Below are 12,943 nucleotides of genomic sequence, written 5' to 3' on the forward strand. Positions count from 1 at the left end.
CTGAATGCGGTCACATGGACAGCATCTCATGTTTACTGGCACATCTGCCAAGTAATGCAGCAGCTCTCATTATCTGTAATCATAATTTAGTAAGAGGCCTCTGCTGTTCCTTGATTAATAGCAAAATATACATATAAATTGCAGATTCATTTATATTTTTAACAACGTTAATTAGCCTTACTAAATTTAACTTTACTCATTTAGGACAGTTACGCCACAGAATGTAAAATGATAAACAAATGCGTGATTGCTCTAATGATACCATCTAATAGAATATCCGCAACAATGTAATCATATTTAAAACAAAAAAGGATCCATAACAAAGAAAGTACATTGAAAACGCATGTTATACATTACAAAAAACCTACATGAAATGAAGTGAAAATCCAACCCCTTCCTGTAAATGATGTACTTTTATTACAATTAGATGCATTGGTGTTTGGTATGAAATGATTGCATACTCATATGTAAATCAAAATACAGACACTGATTTTATCAGGCTTGTGCCAAAGGAAGTTGGTGAGGGGAGATCAGAGTTCTTTAGCCAGGATATGCCATATACAAGTGAGCTGTAAGGAAAGTGATGGTAATGAATTGTAAAGAGACTCTTAAGTTTGTCATTGTCAGTGGAGAAGTGTGGCTCAATGGTTAGAGCAGCAGACCCGGATGCAGAGGTCTGGTGCGGGACCAGGGTTCAATACCCGCCTCGGCGGGTCTTGGGCTCAATTTCCTCGGACCTGATAATTCTCGCCTCAGTGCCTATTCCAATCATGGGCCCCAACAGCGCTAGGATGCCTGGCTGCACCTTGGGGGTGCCCAGGAGTGAGCGCCTCACAGGGAAAAAGCCAGGAATGGTTCCACAGCGGTATTCGTACAACCGCCGGAGAGACCCCATGTGGGGTGATTCGGGCGCTATACAAGTAATACAACATTTACAACATTTACATTGTGGTCGAGTGGGCTCTGTGAGCTTTGGGCTGTTTCCTGATATTGAAATGATGTGGTTGCAGTCGATAGGCTATTGTGAGCTTGTTTATTTCACTGCATAGAGCGCTTATAGCACGATCGGTTCTTTCTCCATGGAATAAGCGATCCAGGGCTGTCTTGTATTGGTTCCTGGTCTGTCTCTTTTGGGAGATATCTTAGATCTCTTTGTGCGCTGTTCAGAAGAAAGGGCGAGAGAACCTGGCATCAAGAAGAGACAGCAGTGGACGTCTAAGGTAGAGAATATATGAGCAGTGTATAAGATACAGTTGGGGCTCGCTAATGTTGAATGGCTTGGCCTGTTCATAGAGCCTTGGAAGAGTCAATCCTGGAAAATACTATTGCTCACACTGCTGTGTGCTGTATTTAAGCAGGCTGGAAGTTTGAAATCTTTCACGTGTTGGGAATTAATATTCTTCTCTTTTAAGATTTAGGTTGAGATGATTGGCCAAATTGTTGACTTTATCTAAGTTAATAGTGGGAACAGCTGGATACTCCATGGCCATACAAGCCTCCTTTTCTACCCCGCTTCTAAGGACTGGGTCTTGGGCTACCAAGCGCTAGACAGTGCCATGTACTCAAAAACATTGTGGCAGCTTGTACCTAAATGGGTGAGCAAGGAGGGAGTTTGTGAGTGGAGGAAAGAGAGGTGAAGAGAAGCTAGACCAAGGGTCATCAAAGAACTTTGTATCCTGTCCTCTGTTTTAGGAGTTAGTTCTAATAGAGGACAGTGTCTGGTTTTCTTGATGTATAGTCAATTAACAAGTACATGCAAGGGAAAAACTTCACTTACTGTTCGTACAACTCTGAATGTGTGAGACCAGAGCTCCTTAAAGTGACACGGAAGAAACTCGAACAGCAGAGGAGGAAATCCGAACTTTCCACTGATCACAAAGCCTGATGCCTGCTGGACTCAGGCTACACTCTAGGTATAAGAATAGCTGAAAAGCTACCTTTCTGATTAATGTCATGAAAGCACACAATGCCGCAAAGTTATGTGGGAAGAACTGCTTTTGTGTATACTAACATGAGCACATGAAGATCTGCACACTGCAACCTATGGAAGCATCTTCCTCATGTGCACATTTAGTGTTCCACACAACTACACTGGGAATATTTGATGTAACAATTCCAAATAAATGACGACCTCGAATGAATGACTCAAGAGGTCAGACATCTACCACCAGGTTTTTTGACCTTGGTAACAGTTATCATTAAGAGTCTAAAGTTCTTCAAGTCTTTGACTTTTAGCTACTTTAGTAACTCAAGTGTTGCAAACATGTGCATGTTCATCATGGTTGCCCTTATGACCCTACTTTTCAATATACCTGTCAGTCACAGGAACGTGTACCCACACTCAGAGAAGCTTTCATCACTCCCTACTTAAAAAGTCAAATCGAGACACAAGGGTCCTGACTATCTCACACACATCTGGGATCTCTCTTGTGCACTCCTAGGAGGAGTCACTGCAGACAAGGTAGAGGCTAGCTGACTGCTTAGCAGGCAAAAGCTGGTTGAAAGTGAAAGGTTGAATGTAGACAAGATGTAGATCCTGCTCTTAAAGCATGTGAATCCAATAACTCTACAAGCCTAGACTCTGCCCTCTCGGGTTCTGCAACCTCTGCCTAAACGTCTGCTTGGCAACTTGTAAGTCCTTTTGGACGCTGGCCAGTTTAAACAAACATGGCCACCAAGGTAAAATCTTACCATGAAGCTCCTGAGAAGGATTTTGCTTGACCTTCATGTTCAACATAAGATTTCCCTGATCCTTGTAGTATTTATGTATCTGTTTGAATACTGCATTCCTGAAGTCTGCACTGCCCTCTGCAAAAACACTTAAATGTCAACCTGCACAAAATTAAACAACTCGCCTAACCTTTGGTTTACAATGCTTAGAGTACATTTACCTGGTAATGACAATCCTGCGTTGACAGCCTACAACAAAGGATTAGGACAATTTCCACCCAGCACTTGTAAATTGTTTGCATTTTGATATCAACGTAGGTCCATTCAGTATAGACCCATGATCAGACAGGGATAACACCCTTTAAATAAAAGGAAAAGAAGAGTCAAGTTTAAAAAAAAATCATCCATTCTTTATTCTTCATATCAATGGTTTAAAATCCTCTTATAGCCATATCCAAGCCATTGTATAACAAAGGGACGTAGTACTTTGTACTCAGAGGAGACTGTGGTAATGTGCTGTGTGGTCTTGTGCTTTAGTCATCAATCGTAAGCCTTTTGTTGTATTGGTTAGCCAAGGACCCAGGATCGCGCCCAATACCCTGAGCTAGTTACACAAAGTATTGTGAGGCCAGATGCCCTCTTGCCTTACTAAAATGTTCTTGCACTACTAGCCAACCGGATTCCTAAGGGTGGAAACCCAAAAGAGACATCCTATCTGCTAGTCTGTTTCGCTGTAAGATACCTTCATCTGTGATGACCCTCCAGCTGGATTTCCCGCCATTAAACCTCTTCCTCGAACCTTTTCATCTCTATACAAAGATGTTGGAACTCACTGTGGTCCCTCGTCTTTTTCCCTTAACTGCCAGAGACAGCGCTAGGGCAACATAAAATAAACCCAGCGCTGCATTTTCATGCTGAAACACAACAAACGAGACACAGAACTTAACAGACAAAAGTGCGAAGAAGACAGCTGCACTATCCATTCAGCCAACTAGGAATGAATTGGACATAACAGCCCTGGCACAAAAGTAATCCCAATTTTTGTTCAGCATAAAACATGTGCGAACTCAGAAGGGGGTGGCAAACAGATGCACCCATGGTAACGCAGCTGAAGAAAGGGCTCTCTAAATAAGGATGAATGGGCAGAATTTCAAAATCACGATGGGGCTCGTGTGAACTAAAGTAGTGTTGAATCCAAGAAATACATTTCCGACGCAATAAATACCAGTCTGGGGCCTCATTATTTTCTGCAGCGTGGCGCACTTGAGGCAGTCCACCTCGCGCATTGGTAATGATCACAAGATGGTCTGGTCTCCTTAGCTGGTGTTGTGTGTTGGCCAGTGCTTAGTTGGTTGATGGTGTGAAGGGGAGTGCGGCAGACGCCATGACAAAGATATTTACAGCACGGCTGAGGACACACTTGCCTTGGGGACAAAGAGAGAGAGCTGTATGGTTTCCATTTTCAATGCCCCACAAGCCCTGCTCACACCAACAAACCTTAATAGAAATCATGTTGGAAATGCGAATTAATTACAATATGCATGTTGTTCACATTTGATGCGTGTGGTCTCAACACTGCATATTTCAAACGAAACCGTATGCTCTTCTGATCATTAAGGAAGCAAAGCGGTTTCCCATGTTTTTCGTGCTACACACACCGGGTGAGCAAGAAAGTTAGCACAGAGGGGAGAGCAATAGCTTTACAAATCAAGCAGTAGACATGCAGGTCACTGCTTTATGTCACAAAGGGCCGACTTAGTGCGTTATACTTCAGAGGTCGACAAAACAAACCCGTAATATCACTTTTAGTTCATCTCGGTGTAAATCCTGTTACTAAACATCTTTTCCAACAGAGGTTTGGACAAGAAAGACAACAATCCACTTTTGCGAATTTGGTCAAGCTCAATATTCATTTTCTTGTTTCATTTCTAGCCTTTTTTAAAACGTTTGCGTATTTGCAGAAATCGGAACTGTGCGTTAATGAAACGTTTAATTTGCACAGAAGACAGCACACAATGAGATGTGTTCCTGTCTTTTAATTTTCAGCTGTGATGCAAGAGCCACGTTTCAAATGTCATTCAGCAAGTAAAATAAAATAGGCCCAGCATGAGTGGGTGTAATTCAACACAGTGGGGGGATCGTTGCGGGTTCTTGCCCACATAGTGGCCATCCTCCCACCCCCCATTTTTTTTTTCTTGCAGCGGTGTATTAAGGACAACGATAATTGGCAGTTCCGCAATTTTTTACCTTACCCCAACTAGGGATATTGTCAGTCTTTGGTTGAGTCATCTCGAGATTTTTATCATCTGTATTTTATTTGGAAGTGTTGAAAGAAAATGTAAAGGTCCATTAATACGATGTTTTGTGGCTTAAGTAGCTATATGACGACTTTTTCGACATTTTATTTATATTTTTTTAAACTACTTTGTACTGTATATTGTGCTGTGTTTATGGTTTTAATTGACTAATAAACACTATATTGATTACCCTCTTGCATCAGTCTTGCTCCCCAAGCAGGAGCTTGGCAGGGAGGGGGGGCTGCCGTGCTCGCGCTCTCCACTAGCACCAGGTCATCATGGTGCAGACAGGTGTCCTGACACAGCAACGGTCAGACTTATGGGCAGCCAATGGCAGCCGACCAGACCCGCGTGCACTGAGCTCTGACCTCCCACTCACAGGAGAGGGCCTGCTGACACATGGTTTCCAGACTCCCACTCCCATGGCCCGACATTGAGGCATCTGTCATTTAGGAGCATTCAAGGAGGCAGATCTGTACACAAAGTACTGAAACCGATTAAGTATTTCCAACGGCCCCTCAATTTCCTTACTTTAAATGCACTATTTACTTCTTTCATTTTTACAGAACCACTTTATCCACTGGTTAATGCATAATAAACTATATAAAAAACAGAGAGAAAATCACTATGAAACATCTCTATTTACAGAATTGTTTACATACAAATAAATGCAGAAGACGGCTGTAACGTAAGAGAGCGAAAAAAGACGATACCCAAAGAGGAACAAGTGGCAAAAGAATTTGGGAGTAGGACGGAAACAATGTGGTCATTAGAAGGGGTCAAATAAGAACATTACTACCAGACGAGAGAGGTGGAGGAGGATGATCGAAACTAAAGAGGGACAGGCTTGATGCTATCTTGACCAATGACAGATCTAAAGACGCATTAGGGAAACCTGAACTGTAGATACTCTAACCTATTGACGAAGGTAAATTCAGTCATAAATGTATGCTTATGACCAAAAATATAATTTTATGCCTGCCAGGAACTCACAAAGGGATTCCTTGTAGGTGCAAATGTTTTTCTACTGTAGATTTCTTCGCTGTGAGCGTGGAGAAATAGGCAGTGGTAAATCCAGTTCAAAGGGTGAGAAATGGCATTCCAACAAGGCATGGTTTGCACCTGAAGTTTGAGAACGGCCACACCCATTTACATTTGTGCACATTCTCAAACTCCTCTCTAACCTTTTCCCCCCGGAAATGGTTGGAGATTTACTCCAGGCAAGTGGAAATGAGCGCGGATCATTCGCAAATTTGCTGGCGGTGTAGGGGAAGGGAAAAATGCCTTCCCAGCAGAGAAAAAAGTTGAAATCTGTATTTGCAGAGGAAACAACCTTCCTCCCCTTCGGCGTTGTAAGCTATGCAGTCACATGACATTCCACAATATTCAAATTAGTTTCCCTGGAAACCTGCACTGGATTTCAAAGAAAGAAGTGTTCAAATTATAAATTGAGGATCCTGTAATATAATAGGTGATTAGTCTTTTTCAGGAAAAGATGGTCAGTGATGAGAGATATTGTGATATATACAAACTGAAATGATTTTATCAAAGTGAATAAAAACATACTGTTGGAGACTGATGTTTGAACAGGAGTAAATGAATGTCACAACTTGAGCGCTGTCCAAGAACAGGGCTACAGGGCGGCTATTGGAAGTCAGCGTATCTCACTACAAAGGGACATGCCAGTGATGCAGCCCCCTTAAGTTCAGGTTCACACTTGAGTATTGATAAGGCGGAGATTGTGGTGTTATGGAGTGAGGTAGAGTGTCCTAGATTGTTGTGGAGTAGAGTGCAGTGGAGTAGAGTGTGGTGGAGTGGAGTGGAGTGTTGTGGAGAAGAGTGGAGTACAGTAGAGTGGTGTAGAATGGAGTGGTTTAGAGTTGAGGGGCTTAGATTGCAGGGGCATAGAGTGGAGTAGAGTGTCAGAGTGGAAGAACGTAGATCAGATGGACATAGATTAGAGGGGTGTAGAGCACCGGAATGTAGAGCAGAGGGACGTGGAGCAAAGTAAAGTGTTGTAGATTGGCATAGAGTGGAATTATGTGTCGTACAGTAGAGTGGCATAAAGTGGAGTGGTTCTGAATGGTGTTGAGTGGAGTGTCAGAGTGGAGTAGAGTTGTACATTGAAGTGGCACAGAGTGGAGTAAAGTGGCCTTGAGTTAGGTGACCTGGAGTGGAGTAGAGTTCAGAGTCAAAGTGGAGTAATGTAGAGTGGAGTGTCAGTGAGAAGTGTACCATAGAGTTGATAAAGTGTCACGAGTGAAGAAAACAGTTATAGAGTGGAGTTGAGTAGAGTGATGTAGAGTGTAGCAGAGTGTAATGGAAGAAAGAAGAATGTAGTGGAGAGAAGTGTCAGAGAGTGTCGTGGAGAGGAGTGGCGTAGAGTGTCAGAGTGGAGGAGAGTTGAGTGCATAGAGTGGAGGAGAGTAGAGTGCATAGAGTGGAACAGTGTCGTAGAGTGGAGCATGCATGGTGTGGTAATGCACTGCCATTACAGAAAATAAATTTTCCATTCAAATGACAATTACGTTTGCATAGACATACAGATGACCATTACGTTTGCACAGACATACAGTTTTACTGATAAAAATATGCAGCTATAATGTGTGGATATGGCATCACCCATTGTACTGATTTGTTTTGATTGCATTAAAAAAATTGTTTCCACCACACTCCAGAATTACAAAAATGTGCTTCATTTGTGCTTTCCTAATTCTGATAAATTCAGAACTATTTGCACAGTTCATTTACATATATTTAAATGTTGTTGTGTGCTGGAAAAAGCATTTTCTTTCACATCCCCAAATTGTCACATCAATCATCTCAGTTTGAAGTTAGAGAAAGAAAAGCAAACTCTAAGCTTTCTCCAAAGTCAGAGCCGGACATGTGACCTCTGTCTTTGAATGCACAGCAAATGTGACAAGATAAGAACAACATTTAACCCCTCCCATGCTGATGACGGAACCGCTCCGTCATCAGCTACAGTTGAGCTGTGCTGATGACAGAGCGGTTCCGTCATGGCCCAGCCGCCGCGCCTGCGCGGCGCTGATTTCGCGCCTGCGCGGGCGTTCTAATGAGAGGGGCGGGTCATGACGGAACCGCTCCGTCACCAGCATAGCTCAACCGCGGCTGGTGACGGAGCGGCTCCGTCACCAGCATGCGGCCGCCGCGCGGCCGCCCCGCCCCTTTAGCGCTGCGGCGGAATAGCCGCCGCAGCGAAGGGGTTAAAGTCCTGTTTCAGATAGTGATCTCTCACGGAAGAGTACAAGGAGCGAGTCAGAGGGGTCTTAAAGAGTTTATGCTCTACGGAGGGACATAGATAGGATGAACACCCTAAAACAAATAAAGCCAGCAAATAGAAAGCCAGCAAATTTGAGTTCCAAACCACAAAGCCTACAGTGAGCATTGGACAGAAAGTTTTCCTAGGTCAGATTTCAGAATGTCCCCAAGAAATCTTTAGCAACCAGACAACTTTGGTGTCTGGTGCGAACCGGTCTAAAAATAGATGCTACAGTGAAAATATATGGATTCATCCATATAATGCTTTGTATGAGATAAACAACTGAATGTGACAAAGTGAAATGACTGTGCGTACATTTGAAATGTAAAATCATCCCTCATGCATTTCACTGGAAGTACAAACAGCCAATGGAATGAGGATGCCACTGAACTACTTCTCTGTACTGAGCCAAAATGTGTTTTGTTAATGGCTCAAACATATGGCTGATGAGTGCTGAAGCCAGCAGGCTAATGGTTTGAAGGAGATTGATTATAAAGCCCACTCTCATTTCATTGACCTAAACAAGGCCTTGCTCGGTTGGACAAGGCATCACTGAACTAATGCCCATCAACGGCAAGCGCAATCATTCTTTTGTACTGATGGAACATTGTTAATTCATTACATGGATATCTGACATTGGTTCAAAAACCAGACAGCAGATTGGAATTAAAATTTATAGCAAAAAAAATAAGTAAGTCGTTATAGAAAGTGATACGTTTAGGGGGGATGAATTAATACGAAAATACTATAATAACTTCGAAAGGCTATATATAGGGAGAGAGACTGAGAAGTGGGTGCGCATGAAGATGAAAACGATTCTAGAGAAGGAGAGTGAATGAATAAGGGAGAGATGGAAGAAAGGATCACTTTACTCAGCAAGACTACAGAAAAAGTACCAGGCCACTTGTCATTTTTCCTACTTACTGTTGCAGAACAAGGGCCCTACATGGAGTTCGAATGTCACCATCCTTTCCTTCACTTTTAATAACCATTGAAAGCCATATGCAATAGGAAAATATGTTTGTAGGCTACCCCACATATTTGGGTATTACGTTTCTAACATTCTAACATGGGTGAATGAGTTCTGTTAGGAATTAAAGGGAGGAGATGTGGTCTAGTGGTTAAGGCTGCCAACTTTGGACCTTGGGGAACAAGGGGTTATGCGTACAAAGCATTTTTGCTGTCACAAATGGCCCCATTCACATCCTCAGGTCATTTGCGGACACAAAAATGCTTTTCGTGATGTATATACGCCACATTGTGATTCTGTAACTTTTTTTAAATCGCAGTTTGGGTCTGCGAACACAAACAGAAGCCCTATTTGGAAGGGGTGTGCTCAGGGCATCCCTTCCAAACAGGGAATCCAAATGGTATGTACTAATATTTTATGACCGAAATGTGGTGACAAAAAATTTCCACTTTAACACCAACTCAAAGTTGATGGTAACCCATTCGGAAAAAGGAAGAGGTCCCCTTGGAATCCCTCCCCCTTTGAGAATGTTTGAAAACATATTTTTTAAGAGCAGGTAGTTATTCCATTATGACCTACCTCATCAATATTCATGAGGTAGGTTGATTTGCGACTTACTACGAATAGGTTATTTGCAGAACGACCTATTGGCACATAGACGCTTCGCAATTTACCCCACAGGTCACAGAAATACTAGTCGCAAACTGAACAGTAGTTTGCAATTGTATGTACATCCAGCCCAAGGTTGGAAACTGACCCTGGATCAACATTCTGGGCAAATCTCTTTGTAGCTAAAGACAAAAAAAAAGTTATGCAGTAATGTTCTTTGAAGGGTTCCAAAGCTACTGGGCCAAATTTGGGCAATAAAAAACTGCCAGAACTTGTTTTCTGACCCTGTTAATACGCCTTCACTCTCCAAGAATTAATGCACATGGCGCTGGACTGCAGATGCTGGAAATAAGTGGATTAATATGGGAGTGAGGAATTAATATATACTCCAGAAGAGATGTTTATAATTAGAGGGAAGTAAAGGAAATGCTGAATTGGGAAGGATGGAGGGAAATATTAAAAATAATATCCTGTCTCAAAATAAATAATGGGAATACTCCAAAGAAACTAAGGGAAGGCAAATCATCGGATCTTGACCTCTTTTTTTAAAAATACACACACTGTTTATTATTTTAGTTCCAAAAGGGATTATGCATAAACTCAGTGAACTGATGCATAACAACAGCTTAAGTACCCATAAAATCAAATATAAATTCAAATACGATTGAAAATCAAAACATTTGCAGCAAATTCGAAGCACTAATCAGAAATACAGTCGGCCTGCTTCAGAATGCGGACTGCAAGCATGCATGTCACGCTGCAGGACTACCTCTAGAATGATTGCGGTCGGGAGCTGTGTGCCCATTCCAAGGATCCAAAATGGTGAATGTCAACTTAGCCTCTTTATTTTGGTATATTATTCAGAACTGGTCAGATTTTGGGCTACAATGAGGCCAAGTAGCATTCTTGCTTTGAACTAGCCAGTTGGTACTGTACACAGTCATGCCTTACCTTAGAGAGGCACCAAGGGCTTTATGTGGGCCTGTCCGTATTTTGAAACAGGTCACTATTGCGCCCTGTAGTCAAGTCTTTAACTTTGTAGGCAAAAATGCGGAATCATTTCTCAATAAGGATTGTTAGAACCCTGCAAGCATGGGTATTTGCAAACATTCTCTCAGGGGCCAAAAAAACTATAGTCTGCGGTGTGACTGAAGGTTACACTGATGCCTGCAGGAGGCCAGAGAAGTGGGGGGTAGAAGTGAAGGTGTAAGCATATGTTCCTCTCTTACAAGACGGTGTTTTTTTGGACAGAAGGATAATTCCTTTTCTAAAACACAACACAGTAATCCAATTTGGTTTGAGTGAGGGTAGTTCTTTTATTTTCATTTATTGCTTTGTCAATCCATTTCACTCATTTGATTATTTTTATAGACAGTTGTTACCAAAGAGAACAGCCGACAAGTGTTTCGCCCTATGTGGCAAATCGAGCCAGGGCTTTCTCAAGGCCAATCATTATTTACATAAGTCATATATGACAGGAGTTGAAAATAATCCATATAACTTCAAGGTAGTATATGAACATTATCCAATATTTCCAGTAGCCGAGTAATCTATCTTGTAGAATTCAGTCCTCGGTTAAATCTGTGCATGGAGCGGTCCAGCAGTGTATGGTGAACATAGGGGATGCATGCAGTTGACAGTGAGTCATGGAAATATTTGAGGGTTTCTTTCCATACTGCCCTCTAAATAAAGCTTCTAGGGTCTAGAAGAGCATTGGATTTGACAATACTTTTATGCTGTATCTGAGTCACTATCAATCCACTGAGCCCTGGAGTAAGCCTTCTCTGCTTGCTATCACTATCTTTGGTGAGTCAAGAGTACAAAGGAAGCAACTTTATTATTGAATTGGAATGAAATAGAATGTTAGGGATCACAATCCCCTTATGCCTTAAGTCTATTATCTGTAAACATTACAAGTGATTTAAAACAGGCTAAACTATAAAAAAAATCTTGGCAAAGATACCCCCTCCCCAAGAAAGTGTGTACTTCACAGAGGGGGATCAGCCACTGACACCCAACCTTCACCACTAGACATGGGGCAGTGGGATGGTTTTAGGAATGGCACAAGGAAACGAGGTTTAATCCCGACCTTGTCACTTTCCAAAAATGTGCTGGTTGTGAGCTCTGTATTCAAAATCTGGGCAGGTTCTCCAGCACAGTGGCTTTTCTTTGGTATGAGATGTATCAGAGTTTCACATTCAAAACCACTCACGTCTCAGTTGTGTTATGCCCAATGCGGAAACGATGGAACCAGAAAACCTTTTTTTTTTATTAATCACTACTTCCAATAATTAACTTTTGATGTAGAATGAGAAATGGAAAGAGATAACCGATCTACTAGCTTAATCCCATAATGTGAAATCAGATAACCTAGGATCAACCTTGGCTTCCCCACTTGATGAAAATGTGTGATCCTAGGCAATTGCTTAATTTTACTTTGTCTCTTTCTCCTTCATTATTACAATTGAGAGGACCTTGAAATACAGGAGTTCTAGATGTGTGCTGTACAAAACCATCTCATGTTTGATATAATAATCCATAATGTCGCTTTATGTATAATAAAAATAAAAACGTAAGCCACCGATAGTGTGCACATAACAAATGACGAGCTTCTTGATTTACTATTGGTTTTGTTGTAAGGGTGGGGGCAGCATGTACGATTCTAAGTTCATGTATGACAACTATCACTTTTAATAAATGCCTCTCAATGGATTTATATAATCTGATGTTCTAAGGTGAAACGCTTCTACGTGTTAATGAAATTAACTTATCTTGAATTCTGAGAGACAGTATAATTTTTATGTTTTTTGCAAGATGTTTAAAAAAAAAATCTGTTCCTTATGTTAAGTGGACACCTTCATTGTGTCATCAATGAATGTGTATATACATGCTTGCTGGTTTGTTTAACATCTGTCAAAGTGCTAGTGCTCAATCACATAAACAGCAGTCCAGTGCTGCTGTGCACCATGGGGCTGCAGGTAAAGGTCAGGAGGGCTGGAAGCACTGCTCTACCGTCGCAATACTTTGAGTATCCGTGCCTTAAGGTAATCCATGTCAGCTGCACACTCTCAGTCATGTTTCAGATGTTTCATTTCATCCTGCAATCCCCAAAGTATT

General features: G+C 41.8%; 1 protein-coding gene and 1 pseudogene across 1 annotated transcript in view; both read right to left on the reverse strand.

Annotated features, from left to right (window-relative positions):
* PARD3B (par-3 family cell polarity regulator beta) overlaps nt 1-12,943 on the reverse strand; it is a 1,965,377-nt gene that overhangs the window by 1,485,726 nt on the left and 466,708 nt on the right. The window lies entirely within an intron of this gene.
* The window catches only part of LOC147730494 (zinc finger CCCH-type with G patch domain-containing protein-like), a 40,899-nt pseudogene continuing 31,435 nt past the window's right edge, over nt 3,480-12,943 (reverse strand).

The sequence above is a fragment of the Lissotriton vulgaris genome, chromosome 2_1, assembly GCF_964263255.1.
Source record: "Lissotriton vulgaris chromosome 2_1, aLisVul1.2, whole genome shotgun sequence".
In the NCBI taxonomy this organism is placed as follows: domain Eukaryota; kingdom Metazoa; phylum Chordata; class Amphibia; order Caudata; family Salamandridae; genus Lissotriton; species Lissotriton vulgaris.